At 39.1% G+C, this 13,197-nt stretch overlaps 2 pseudogenes; both read right to left on the minus strand.

The window, feature by feature from the left end:
* The window catches only part of LOC113599589 (60S ribosomal protein L27a-like), a 60,860-nt pseudogene that overhangs the window by 36,717 nt on the left and 10,946 nt on the right, over positions 1-13,197 (minus strand).
* LOC128310975 (voltage-dependent anion-selective channel protein 1-like) overlaps positions 1-13,197 on the minus strand; it is a 35,409-nt pseudogene that overhangs the window by 11,266 nt on the left and 10,946 nt on the right.

Raw genomic sequence — 13,197 nt, forward strand, 5'->3', positions numbered from 1 at the left:
AACTGGGTTTCACTCAAGTTAGATCATCTGAGGAAAGAATTTTTTTTTTTTTTTTTTTTTTTTGCAAGTGAACTGTTCACAAAGTTGTAGGGTGTAGCATAACCACAAGACAATGACTTAACCCGGGGTCAGTAGCAGCAGGGCAGTTAACACCCCTAGGCCTGAAGGGATGAGAGGAGGGAGTGATTATTGAAAGGAATGCAAGGGCCGCCAAATGAACTCTCACATTTGGGCAAGAGACAGAGTCTGAGGAAAGGAACAAAGATAGTTAATGTTCCTGTTCTCTTCCTTCCTATGAAGCCAGAGGACCACAACCTTTGGTGTGGTTGATACAGGTGAGCCTCCTGGGACAGGGAATGGTGAAGAGTAGATTTGGAGGGACAAGCAGAAGATATAAAAGCAAGAATATTGAAATTAAACTGCAAATAGAGGAGTAGAATAAAATCCCTTTCAGTGGCCCCCTTTTTTGTTGTTGTTGGCTCCACTCTGAGAGTGAAGCCCAATGCGGGGCTTGAGCTAATGACCCTGAGAGCAAGACCTGAGCTGAGATCAAGAGCTGGATGTTTAACCAACTGAGCCACCAAGTCACCCCCATTGGCACTCTTTTTACATTCATTCTGTCATTATCTGTGGTAGCCAGCCTCCAAAGTAGCCTCCAATAGTTCTTGCTATTGATAGCTCTTGATATTCCGGCTGCAGAAATGATGGAGGGTGATTTCTAAAGCTGGTCCACATCGAGGCTTCTACCTTCTGCCTTGGATTACTTATTCTGGAGGATACTAGCTCTCAGGTCATGACGATTCTTACACAGTACATGTGTTGTGGAGCTGAAGCCTCCTATAGCAACCACTTACCAGCCATGAGAGACAAGCTTCTCAGAAGAGGACCTCTCACCCCAGTGAAGCCATCATATGACGGCAACTCTGGCCGACATCTTGACTGCAACCTCATGAGAGACCCCAAACAGAATTGCCAAGCAAAGCTGGTCCCAAATTCCTCACTCTCAGAATTATGTGCACCAATAAATGTTTACTGTTCTTCACAACAAAGTTTTGGAGTAATTTTCTGTGTAGCAATAGATAACTAATTGTGATTGTTAATTTAGATGTCAATTTGATTGGGCCATGGGATACTCAGATAGCTGGTGAAACATTACTTCTGGGTGTTTGTGTGAGAGTGTTTCTTGAAGAGATTAGCTTTTGAATTGGTGACTCTGGCCAGTGTGGGTGGGTATCATCCAATCTGTTGAGGCCTGAATAGAACCAAAAGGCCGAGGAAGGCTTTGCTACTTGAGCTGAGACAACAATCCTCTCCTGCCCTTAGCACTCCTGGTTCTCAGGCTCTCAGACCTGGGCTGGAATCTACACCATTGCGTCTTGCTGCTCTCAGGCCTTCGAACTATATCCCTGGCTTTCCAAAATGTCTAGCTTGAAGAAGGCAGATTTGTAGGACTTCTCAGACTCCAATTACATGAGCCAATGCCTCATAATAAATCTCTTTATACATATATAAAGGGTTTCTCTAGAGAACTCTGACCAAGACAGCAATATATCGGCACAGTTAACCCTCACTAACTTCTATGCATTATTCATTATATCTTCATTGAAATCTTACAGATAAAAGCTATTTATGTTCTGTCCCCAAATCACTAGGACACGTGCCATTACTGCAAGCTTTCCTAAAGCATATATGTACATTATACATTATATAAAAATCTGAATATTTTCCTGACCCATTAAAGGCCTACATGAGCAATGGCTTTGGGAGCTATTTGCAACCAATTCACTAAGAGCTTCAACTGTGCATCATAAAGAAAAGATACAGGACTGAGCAGTCATACACATGAAGACCACTGAGTATACTCACACAGCAAAACTGAGCCAATTTTCTGTACTTACGTCCATAATTTTGTTGTATGAAATTGTTTGTTTATGGTTTTCACTCTGAACGCTATCTTTCTTTAGCAACCACTTGAGTTTTAGCTTATTAGACAGCTAAGCTCAATGTCATTTGCTAGATATCATTTACCAGAAAGTGATGGGGTGAAATGCATTTCTTCTCCTGAGCTAGAGTTACTAGTTTGCTCACCTTTCAGGATACTGTGAAAGTAGTTCTTGGCTCAGATTAAAAAAAAAACAAAAAAGTTCAATACCCAGACTGAGGTTTTCATTAGAAAGTTATATTGAATATTTTTGAAGCTACATCCTTTTCCCACTAGTTTTTATCATTTCCTTAGCATAAATTTTCTCAAAAATAAATGCTATGTTAAGATTTAACCACACCAGGGGTGTCTGGGTGGTTCAGTCGGTTAAGGGTCCGATTTCAGCTCAGGTCATGATCCTGTGGTTTGTGAGTCCAAGCCCTGCATCAGGCTCTGTTCTGTCAGCACAGATCCCCTGTTCCCCTCTCAATCAGATAAACATTTTTTAAAAAATCTTAAAAAAAGATTTAAGCACAACTTTTTTCTTTTTTCTAAACTTTTTCCTTTTGGAAAAGTTTTTTAAAACATAGAAGGAAAGAAAATAGTAAAATGAATTTCAATGTACCCGTCATCCAGCCTGAACTGTTTTCAGACATTTCTTCTTTTTTTTAAGTAATCTCTATACCCCACATGGGGCTCAAACTTACCACCCTGAGATCCAGAGTCCTATGCTCCACAAACTGGGCCAGCCAAGCACCCCTCTCACAACACTTCTGACACCAAATGAGTGCTCTACAATTTAACTCAATTTTGACACTAAGCACTTGGAGTTAGCACAGACCTCACAGTCTCACAAGGCTGCCCCATCCCCTAACGAGACTATTTTGAAGTAATCCAAGTAATCAGAAAATTTCATTCATAATATTTTGATATTTATCTCTAAAAGATAAGGACCGCTTAATGTAACAATATTATTAGCACAGATTTTAAAAATTCAAAATAATCAAAAAGACTTGTTCATTTTGACTGTTGCAACATATTGCTAAATTGCTCTCCTACAAGGGTGTAATAATTAACCCTCCCACCCCCAGTTTACAGTCCTGATATTATCAATCTTTTTCATCTTCACCAATTTGTGTCTCTTGTGTCTTGTTCTAATTCCCATTTCTTTGATTATTAATAAGGTTGAGCAATTCTCATTTCATACTGGCCATTTATGTTTCATCTTCTATAATTTGCCTCTTCATTCCTCTGTTGATTTTTCTATGCATCAGTCTTATTTTCATGTTGATGGGTAAGTTAAAATAGCAAGAGTTTTAACAAATATTGCATCATCTGTATGGTATACAATGGGAAAAAACTGAAAATGAACTTTATTTTCAAACTGTTGTTTAAAGTATTCATGGAAAATCCATAACATGGTACTCCATGCAGCTATGAAAAAGTATATACTTATTACTACCCAAAGAAATCTACAGATTCAGTGCAAACCTTATCAAAATACCAACATAATTTTTTACAAAACTAGAACAAAGAATACTAAAATATGCATGGAACCACAAAAGATCCAGAATAGCCAACACAATCTTGAGAAAGAAAAACAAAGCTGGAGGTATCATAATTCTAGATTGCAACATATACTACAAAGTATATACTACAAAATAAAATACAAAGTAGTAATCAAAGCAGTATCAAAGCAAATTAAACACATAGATCAATGGAACAGAATAAAGAGCCCAGATATAAACCCATGCTTATATGTCAATTAATCTATGGAAAAGGAGGCAAGAATATAGAATGGGGGAGAAGATAGTCATTTCAATAAATGGTGCTGGGAAAACTGAATAGCTACATGCAGAAGAATTAAACTGGACTATTTTCTAACACCATACACAAAAATAAACTCAAAGTGGATTAAATCCTGAATGTGAGACCTGAAACCATAAAAATCCTAGAAGAGAACACAGGCAGTAATTTCTTTGACATCAGTTATAACATTTTTCTAGATGTCTCGTAAGTAAGTCAAGGGAAACAAAAGCAAAAATAAACTATTGGGATTACATCAAAATAAAAAACTTGCACAGCGAAGGAAACTCTCAAAAAGCAAAAAGACAACCTACTAAATGGGAGAAGATATTTGTAAATGATATATCTGATAAGGAGTTATACCCCAAATATATAAAAACTGCAGCAACGTAGATGGAACTAGAAGATATGCTAAGTGAAATAAGTCAGTCAGAGAAAAACAGATATCATATGTTTTCACTTATGTGGATCTTGAGAAATTTAACAGAAGACCAGGGGAAGGGAAGGGGGAAAAATAGTTACAAACAAAGAAAGAGGGAGGCAAACCATAAGAGACTCTGAAATACAGAGAACAAACTGGGTGGGGGATGGGTAGAAGACAAAATGGGTGATAGGCATTGAGGAGGGCACTTATTGGGATGAGTACTGGGTGCTGTATAAGCGATGAACCATGGGAATCTACCCCAAAAACCAATAGCACACTTTACACACTGTATGTTAGCCAATTTCACAATAAATTATATATATATATATATATATATATATAGTAACACAACTCAACACCAAAAAACCCAAGCCAGTTAAAAATGAGCAGAGGACTTGAATAGACATTTTTGTAAATGATCCAGTAATTCTACAATTCTACTACTGGGCATGTACCCAAAGAAAACAAACTGATATATGCACCCCCATGTTTATTGCAGAACTATTTACAATAGCCAAGATATGGAAACAACCAAAGTATCCATCAATAGACAAATGTGTAAGGAAGATAATGGTGGTGTGTGTGTGTGTGTGTGTGTGTGTGTATGATATATATATATATATATATATATATATACACACACATACATATATATAATGGAATGTGACATAGCTATAAAAAAGAATGAGATTGTGTCATTTGAGACAACATGGATGAACCTAGAGGGTATTATACTATGTGAAATAAGTCAGAAAAGAAAAATACCATATGACTTCACTTGTGTGGAATTTTAAAAAAACAAATGAATAAACAAAAACAGAAAGCAGAACCAGACCTATAAATACAGAGAAGAAGCTGATGGTTGCCACAGGGGAGGGGGTGGGGAGATGGGCAGAATGGGTGAAGGGCAGTTGGAGGTACAGGCTTCCATTTATGGAATGAGTAAGTCATGGTAATCAAAGGCACAGCATAAGGAATATAGTCAATGATGTTGTAATAGTGCTGTGAGCATAGCATAATGTATAAACTTGAAAAGTCACTCTGTTGTATGCCTGAAATGAATGTAACATTGTGTGTCAAATATACTAAAAAAAAGAAGTATGTATTTGTACAGAGCCTGATGCAGGCCTCAAACTCACAAGCCGTGAGATCATGACCTGAGCTGAAGTCGGACACTTAACTGAGTGAGCCACCCTGGCGCCCCACAAACATGCCACTTTAATGGGAGATGTTGGTAGTGGGGAAGACTTGTTCATGTGTGAGGTGTGAGGTGGGCATGATATACGCTAGAACTCTTTGTATATTACATGCAATTTTGTTGTGAACCTAAAAGTACTCTCAAAAGTAATGTCTATTTTTTTTTTAATTTTTATTTATTTTTGAGATAGAGAAAGAGCATGAACGGGGGAGGGTCAGAGAGAGGGAGACACAGAATCTGAAACAGGCTCCAGGCTCTGAGCTGTCAGCACAGAGCCCAACGCGGGGCTCGAACTCACGGACTGTGAGATCATGACCTGAGCCGAAGTTGGATGCTTAACCGACTGAGCCACCCAGGCGCCCCTAATAACTATTTTTTAAAGGATATACTGACATGGGTAGCTATTGTTTATTAATTTAAAATTATTTATTACGGGCACCTGGCTGGCACAATCAGAAGAGCATGCAACTCTCGATGGCGTCATGAGTTCAAGCCCCATGTTGTGTGTGCAGACTACTAAAAAAGAATCAATAAAATAAAATGGATTTTTAAAATTATTTATTAAATGTTCATATTAAGATAATTTCTCTCATTGAGTGTACTATTTAAATACGAAAACAATATGTTGGTAATACAATCTAACATAGCACAATCCTAGAGTCAATAACAATGATTATATTGTGAAACTCTTTAACATGTATTTCAGAGGCACCTGGGTGACTCAGTGGATTAAGGATCTGACTTTGGCTCAGGTCATGATTTTACCTTTTTTGAGCCACACATCAGGATGTCCCTTGCAGAGTGTGCTTGGGATTCTGTCTTTCCCTCTCTCTGCCCCTTCTCCACTTGCTCTCTCTTTCTCTCTCTCAAAATCAATAAATAAACTTAAAAAAAATGTATTTTAATTCTTAAAAAACATTTTATTTATTTGAGAGAGAAAGAGAGAGAGAGAGAGTGCACGTGCATGAGTGGGGAAGGAGCAGAGAGAGGGAGAGACAGAATCTGAAGCAGGCCCCAGGCTCCAAGCTGTCAGCAGAGAGCCCTATGACATAGGGCTCGAACTCACAAATTGTGGGATCATGACCTGAGCTGAAGTCAGACGCTTAACCGACTGAGCCACCCAGGCGCCCCGAAAAAAAACATGTATTTTATTCATCATATTGTTGAATCAACTTTTATTTGTTTATTTATTTTTTAAAAATCTTTTTTTAATGTTTATTTATTTTTGAGAGAGAGAGACAGCGTGAACAGGGGAGGGCAGAGAAAGAGGGCGACACAGAATCCGAATCAGGCTCCAGGCTCTGAGCTGTCAGCACAGAGCCCAATGCGGGGCTCAAAATCACAGACTGCGAGGTCATGACCCCAGCCCAAGTCAGATGCTCAACCGACTGAGCCACCCAGGCGCCCCTAACTTTCATTTTTTTTAAAAGATAGATTATTTTTGGAGCAGATTTCTGTGTACCACAAAATTGAGTATGAAGTAGAGATTTCCTGCCCCCACACATGCCTGACACCTATTATTTATCTATATTGACATTGAAAGCTATGCATAATATATTTTGGGTAAAAAAGAAAATTAACAGAAGAATATACATAATAACTAGGATATGATTTGAGCTGTAACATGTATGTTTGTAGTTGCATAGAAAATACTTAGAAATTGCTGACTTGTTTTATTATTTCCCTAATTCATGTGGGAAAACAGCTCTGAGAAGTTAAATGACTTAGTCAAGAACAATCGGCTATAAACGATGAATAGCCAGGAGATGAAACCAAATTTGTCTGGCATGAAACCTGGCTTAGTCCACTTTAACATTAGGCAGACAAGGTCTATGAGGGCATACTAGGAGCCACTGGCAGAAAGATGCAAAAACTGGGGGTGTGGGGTGAGCAAGGGGTACGTTCGTTTTAAGGAAACTGAGCTATGGTACATTGCTGCACTTGTGGAATCGATGGTTCAACCTCAGTTCAGAACAAAACCAAACATTTTCAATTTCAGAGAACCAAAGTATGAATCCTGTCTTGGAGAAATCTCCCCTGACTACTGATCCTTAAAATAGTAAAGGAACTAGATCATCTCAGGATGTGGCCATAATGTTGCAACCTCTGTTATCCTATGGAAAGAGTTGTTTGGGCCTATGTAGCTTTAGGTCATCTGATAAAATCTCCTATACAAGGCAGGAATCTCTCCTACAGTCTTACTCTGGATATTTTTAAATCATTTCTAGCTCAATAAATTGTGACCTTTTAGAACTTCTAGGAGGAAGAGACTGCAGGCACAGAACTAATTGCTACTTTTATTTGAGTGGGCTATCTTTTTAAATGTACTATTGCAAAATATATTGTTTTCTGTGTGCACTTTTTTGTTTATTTATTTATTTTGAGAGAGAGAGCACACAAGTGTGGGAGTGTGGGAGGGCAGAGAGAGAGGATGCAAGGCAGTGGAGAGAGGGAGAGAGAGAGGGAGAGAGAGAGATGGAGGGATAGAGAGAATCCCATGTAGGCTCTGCCCTGTCAGCACAGAGGCACAATCTCACCAACTGTGAGATCATGACCTGAGCCGAAATCAAGAGTCAGTCACTTAACTGACTGAGCCACCCAGGTGCCCCGTGTGCAAATTTTTTAATTTATGGAAACAGTATCACATCATATATCTCCTTCTGGTGTTTATATTTTTCCACTCAGCTCTGTGTATTTAAGAATTGTCAAGGAAGCTGTGCCTACATCTAACCTGATGCTACTCACAGAGGCTTTAGACTCCAGTGTGTGGATCACATTTTACCTGTCTACTCTCATAGGGATGAGCACCTGTGAGATGCACCTAAGATGTAGACTTAATTCCCTTCCATCTTTGGCTATGATAGAGGAAACAGCATTGTCCATGATCCCATACAGACCCATGTGAAAATTTCTTTGGGATATTTACTAGGAGCAGAATTGCTATGTCACAGAATACATTTTCATTATACTAAATTATGCCAGATCACTCCCCAGAATGGCTGCACCAGGTAGATGCCCACCAACAGTGGAGAACAGTATGTTCCCTTTCCCCCACCTCTCCAACCCTTGGCAAGATCCAAATTTCTGATTTTTTGTGAGTCTGAGAGGTGTAAACTGATACCTTGGTGAATGTTTTAGCTTGCATCTCTCTGATTACTACTGATTCATGTTTATATAACTGACTAGCCCATAGTGAAATTGATATGCTGAGAAGGGTCAGGTTGACCTTGTTTCAGGTTCCTCTTGCACACCTTGTTCTGTTCCCTGGGTTAGGCCAATATCTTTTTTGTTTGTTTATTTGCTTAGAGAGAGAGAGAGAGAGAGAGAGAGAGAGAGAGAGTGTAAGAGGGGGAGAGCAAAAGGAGAGAGAGAGAGAGAGAGAGAGAGAGAGAGAGAGAGAGAGAGAGAGAAATCCCATGCAGGCTCCGTGCTGTCAGCGCAGAGCCTGACTTGGGTCTCGATCCCATGACCCTGGGATTGTAACCTAAGCTGAAATCAAGAGTCAACCAACTGATCTCAACCAACTGAGCCACCCAGGCACCCCGAATATAATTTTTTAAGCAGCTTCATGGAAATATAATTTACATACCATATAATTCACCCATATAAAGTCCACAATTCAATGGTTTTTAGCATATTCACATGGTTGTACAACCATCACCACAATCAATTGTAGAACATTTTTATCACCCCAGAAAGAAACACTGCACCCACTTGCATTTATTCCCCTTTACCCCCCAAATTCCCCCACAGCCCCAGGAAACCATGAATCTACCTTCTGTCTATGAAGATTTGCCTATTCTGGATATTTTATATAAAAAGAATCACACAATATGTGGTCTTTTGAGACTGGATTCTTTACTAAGAATTGTTTTTGAGGTTCATCCATGTAGTAGCCCTTCAGTACTTCATTCCTTTTTTTTTTTTTTTTTTTTTTTTTTTGCTGAATAATACTTCATTGTATGGCTGTACCACATTTTCTTTACCTATTCACCAGTTGACGGATTTGGGGTTGTTCCCACTTTTTGACTGTTATAAAGAATGCTACTATGTACATTCATGTACATGCTTTTGTATGGATCTATTTTAATTTCCCTTGGGTATATACCTAAGAACTGCTAAGGAGGGTAACTCTATGTTTAATATTTTGAGCAACTGTCAAACTGTTTTCCACAGTGGCTGCACAATTTTATATTCTTGCCAGCAATGTACTAAGGTTCCAATTTCTCCACATTCTTGTCTACACTTGTCATTGTCCATTTTGTTTGTTATAGTCATCCTCATGGGTGTGAAGTGGTATCTTACGGTGGTTTTGATTTGAGTTTTCCTCATGACTAATGCTGTTGGGCATCTTTTCATGATAGATTTTCATGGGTGGTTTGTATATTTTCTTTGGGGGAATGCCTATAATGTTTATAATGTTTCATAACAAGAATTATTTAAAAATTATTAATAATTAGTAAATAATAGTAATTTTAATAATAATTGAATTACAAGAATTCTTTATATACATTGACTACAAGTCTCTTATGAGATATGTGATTTAAGATATTTTGGGGGGGCTAATTTCCTATTAGCTTAGTCTCAATGTTACAAATGTAATAGCTGCTATCACTAGTCACACATTTCTGAGGTAATCTGTGAGTCTTTTCTCACAACACTCTGACACCAAATGTGTGGGGTTTTTTCCCCCATACTAACTAATTCTCCAACTCTCTGGACACCAAGTAGGTGTCCTACCAGTCAGTTCAATTCTGACACAAGCCACCCAGAGTTAGCACAGACCCCACAGGTTAAGGACTCAGTCCAACAAGTCTGCCCCTACTTTAGCTTGTCACCTGTACTTCTGACTAATCAGTTATAGATGGGAGGTTCCAGTGACCCGTTCCTCAAGCTCAGTTAATTTGCTAGGGCAGCTCACAGAACTCAGAGAAACATTTTACTTACTAGATCACTGGTTTATTATAATAGGATATAACTCAGGAACAGCCAGATGGAAGAGAGATCCACCGGGCAAAGTATGAAGAAAGAGCATAGGGCTTCCAATCCCTAATGGAGTATATCACTCTTCTTGAATCTCCATGTGTTCAAAACCTGGAAACTCTCCAAACTCCAACATTTTGGGTTTTTATGGAGTCTTCATTATCTAGGCATGATTGACTAGATAATTGGCTATTGGTGATTACCTCAATCCCCAGCCTCTCTCCCCCTCTTGGAGGTTGGGAGTTTCAATGAAAGTTCCAATCCTCAAATCAAGTCTTGGCCTGACGCTATCTATCTAGGGGCCCACCAAGAGTCATTTCACTAGACAAAGGAAGTGACTCTTACCACTCAGGAAGCTCCAAGGGATTTAGGAACTCTGTGTCAGGAGCTGGGGGCAAAGACCAAATATATAATTCTTATTGTATCAGACACAGATTGGATGGAAGAGGGGTGGAAGGAAGAAAACAGATTCCAGGTTGATTATCAATTCAGTTTACTTCCCACACCTGTAACTACTATCTCTGTGCAAGCTGTTCTAAGTGTATAGAGAAACTTTAAGCAGCTAGAGTCACAACATAAATGAATGGAATGGAGACTGCCAAAATTGTGAAATACTAGAAGCAGAAACTATTCATTTCAGTGTCTTCAGGCTCCACTGTAGCAAGTGTCCGGCACAGGAGTTGCTCCACAAACATTTGCTCAATATAACTGAACTAAGGTAAGTTCTTATCTAAAAGATATGGCAGAAGATAGAAAGTGACACAAAAGTCCAGACGTCTCCTGCTACAGCTGTCAGCATTAGTCCTTCAGTTTCTACTGGGGCAGAAGATGGAACAAGTGAAGATAAATGTGAAGGAAATGAAGGGAGTTGAGAAAAAAGGCTTTAAGAAAAGATCAAGGAGACCAGTGGTAAGATAAAGAAACCCTGGAGGGGAAAGCCTGTGGTTACCTGCCCTAGGAATTTGGAATTTTTAAAAGCATTCCCCTAGAGCTAATCAGGTTGAGCTCTTTCTGCACCAACACTTAAAAGGCTTCAGTAGATCTGAGATTTTTACATCAGCCCCACTGTTCTGTGCCACACGATGTGTGAAGTAGAGTCAAGAGAGTCAAGAATAGCGAACACGAGGGGTGTAACAGGCCAGAAGAGCTGCTGAGGAAAGCAACAGAAACCATGCGGCAAAGTGAGAACCGAAGTATTTAGGTAATTTTCACTTCTATTTTCTTTTCTGCTTCCAGAGAGGTGGACCCACATTTTCTTTTTTTTTTTTTATTTTTTTTATGTTTTACTTTATTTTTAAGAGGTGGGGGAGGGGCAGAGACAGAGGGAGACAGAATCTGAAGCAGGCTCCAGGCTCTGAGCTGTCAGCCCAGAGCCCGATGCAGGGCTCTAACTCACGAACACTGAGATCATGACCTGAGTCGAAGTTGGAGGCTTAATAGACTGAGCCACCCAGGCTCCCCTGGACCCACATTTTCTATTCCTAGCTTCCTTTCTGGTTTTTGTTTTGTTTTGTTTTTTGTTTTTATGCTTTCTATGATAGGTATGAGCTTTCCAATCGTGGAATTCTATGTTTGCGGTCCCCCAACATGCAGTGCTCTGAATAGATGGATGACTTGTATTTTCCAGGGAAGTCTGGTCCTCTAAATTTTGTGTCACAGATTCAGATGTCAAAAAAAAAAAAATTATCTTAGGGAAAGAGACTCAAAGATGTGCAGTAGCTACCATACAATATAGCCTGGCACTTTTACTTGTAGGTGTATATTCAAAATAATGAAAACACGAATCCACATAAAAACTTGCACACGAACGTTCGTAGCGGCATTCTTTATAACAGCCCCAAAGTGGAAACAACCTAAATGTCCATCAACTGATGAAAGGATAAACAAAATCTTGCATCTACTATCTTAAAAAAATTGAAAATGCAGACATATGAACTCTACAAAACATATGAAAGTGATCCGTTATCTGCAAGATATACCAAAAACCTGTTTTCTGGCAGCAGAGTAGTCTCTGATTAATGTACTTCTTTACCTGATGGCCGACTTCCAAGAGGCAGGACATACAAGCTGCCAGTCTTCTAAAAGCCTGGAAATTGAGACTGTTGCTTCCCTGTATTTTATTGGTCAAAGCAGTCACAGGCCAGCCCAGATTCAAGGGTCAAGAAATAGGCTCTGCCCTTGGTAGTGCAACAGCATGTGAGTCCAGGAAGAGAAGAATTGGAGATAAGCTATCATAAAGATAGAATTGGTTGGGAACTAGGAAACAGATGTAAAATGTCAGAAGCCACCAACAACTAAAGAGCAACTTACATTTAATAGTTTAAAGTTAACCTGCAGTTAAATTCAGGTAATATACACTACAGTCATGCACATACTTATGTGATGCAGAGTGTACTTATGTCTCTTGACTTTGGGCTTAGGCATATCTATTATTTATCTATTGTTGCATACCAAAGGCCTCATCTCATTTAATCACTAACTACATTTGAAAGAGCTGCTTACACCTCCCTTCTTGAAATTTTCTTTATTGCCTTTCTCTTGCTTTCTATTGGTTTCCCTCCGACTTCATTGCTACTCCTTTTTAAAAAAATTTTTTTAAGTTTATTTATTGTTTATTTTATTTTATTTTATTTTATTTTATTTTATTTTATTTTTTGAGAGAGAGAGAGCACACATGTGCAAGTGGGAGAGGGGCAGAAAGAGAAAGAAAGAGAGAGAGAGAATCTCAAGCAGGCTCTGTACTGCCAGCGCAGAGCCCAACGTGGGTCTTGGGCTCCCAAACTGTGAGATCATGACCTCAGAAAAGATCAAGAGACTGACTCTTAACTAACTGAGCCACCCAGGTGCCTCTCATTGCTATTCCTT

Source organism: Acinonyx jubatus, chromosome B1, assembly GCF_027475565.1.
Source record: "Acinonyx jubatus isolate Ajub_Pintada_27869175 chromosome B1, VMU_Ajub_asm_v1.0, whole genome shotgun sequence".
Lineage (NCBI taxonomy): Eukaryota > Metazoa > Chordata > Mammalia > Carnivora > Felidae > Acinonyx > Acinonyx jubatus.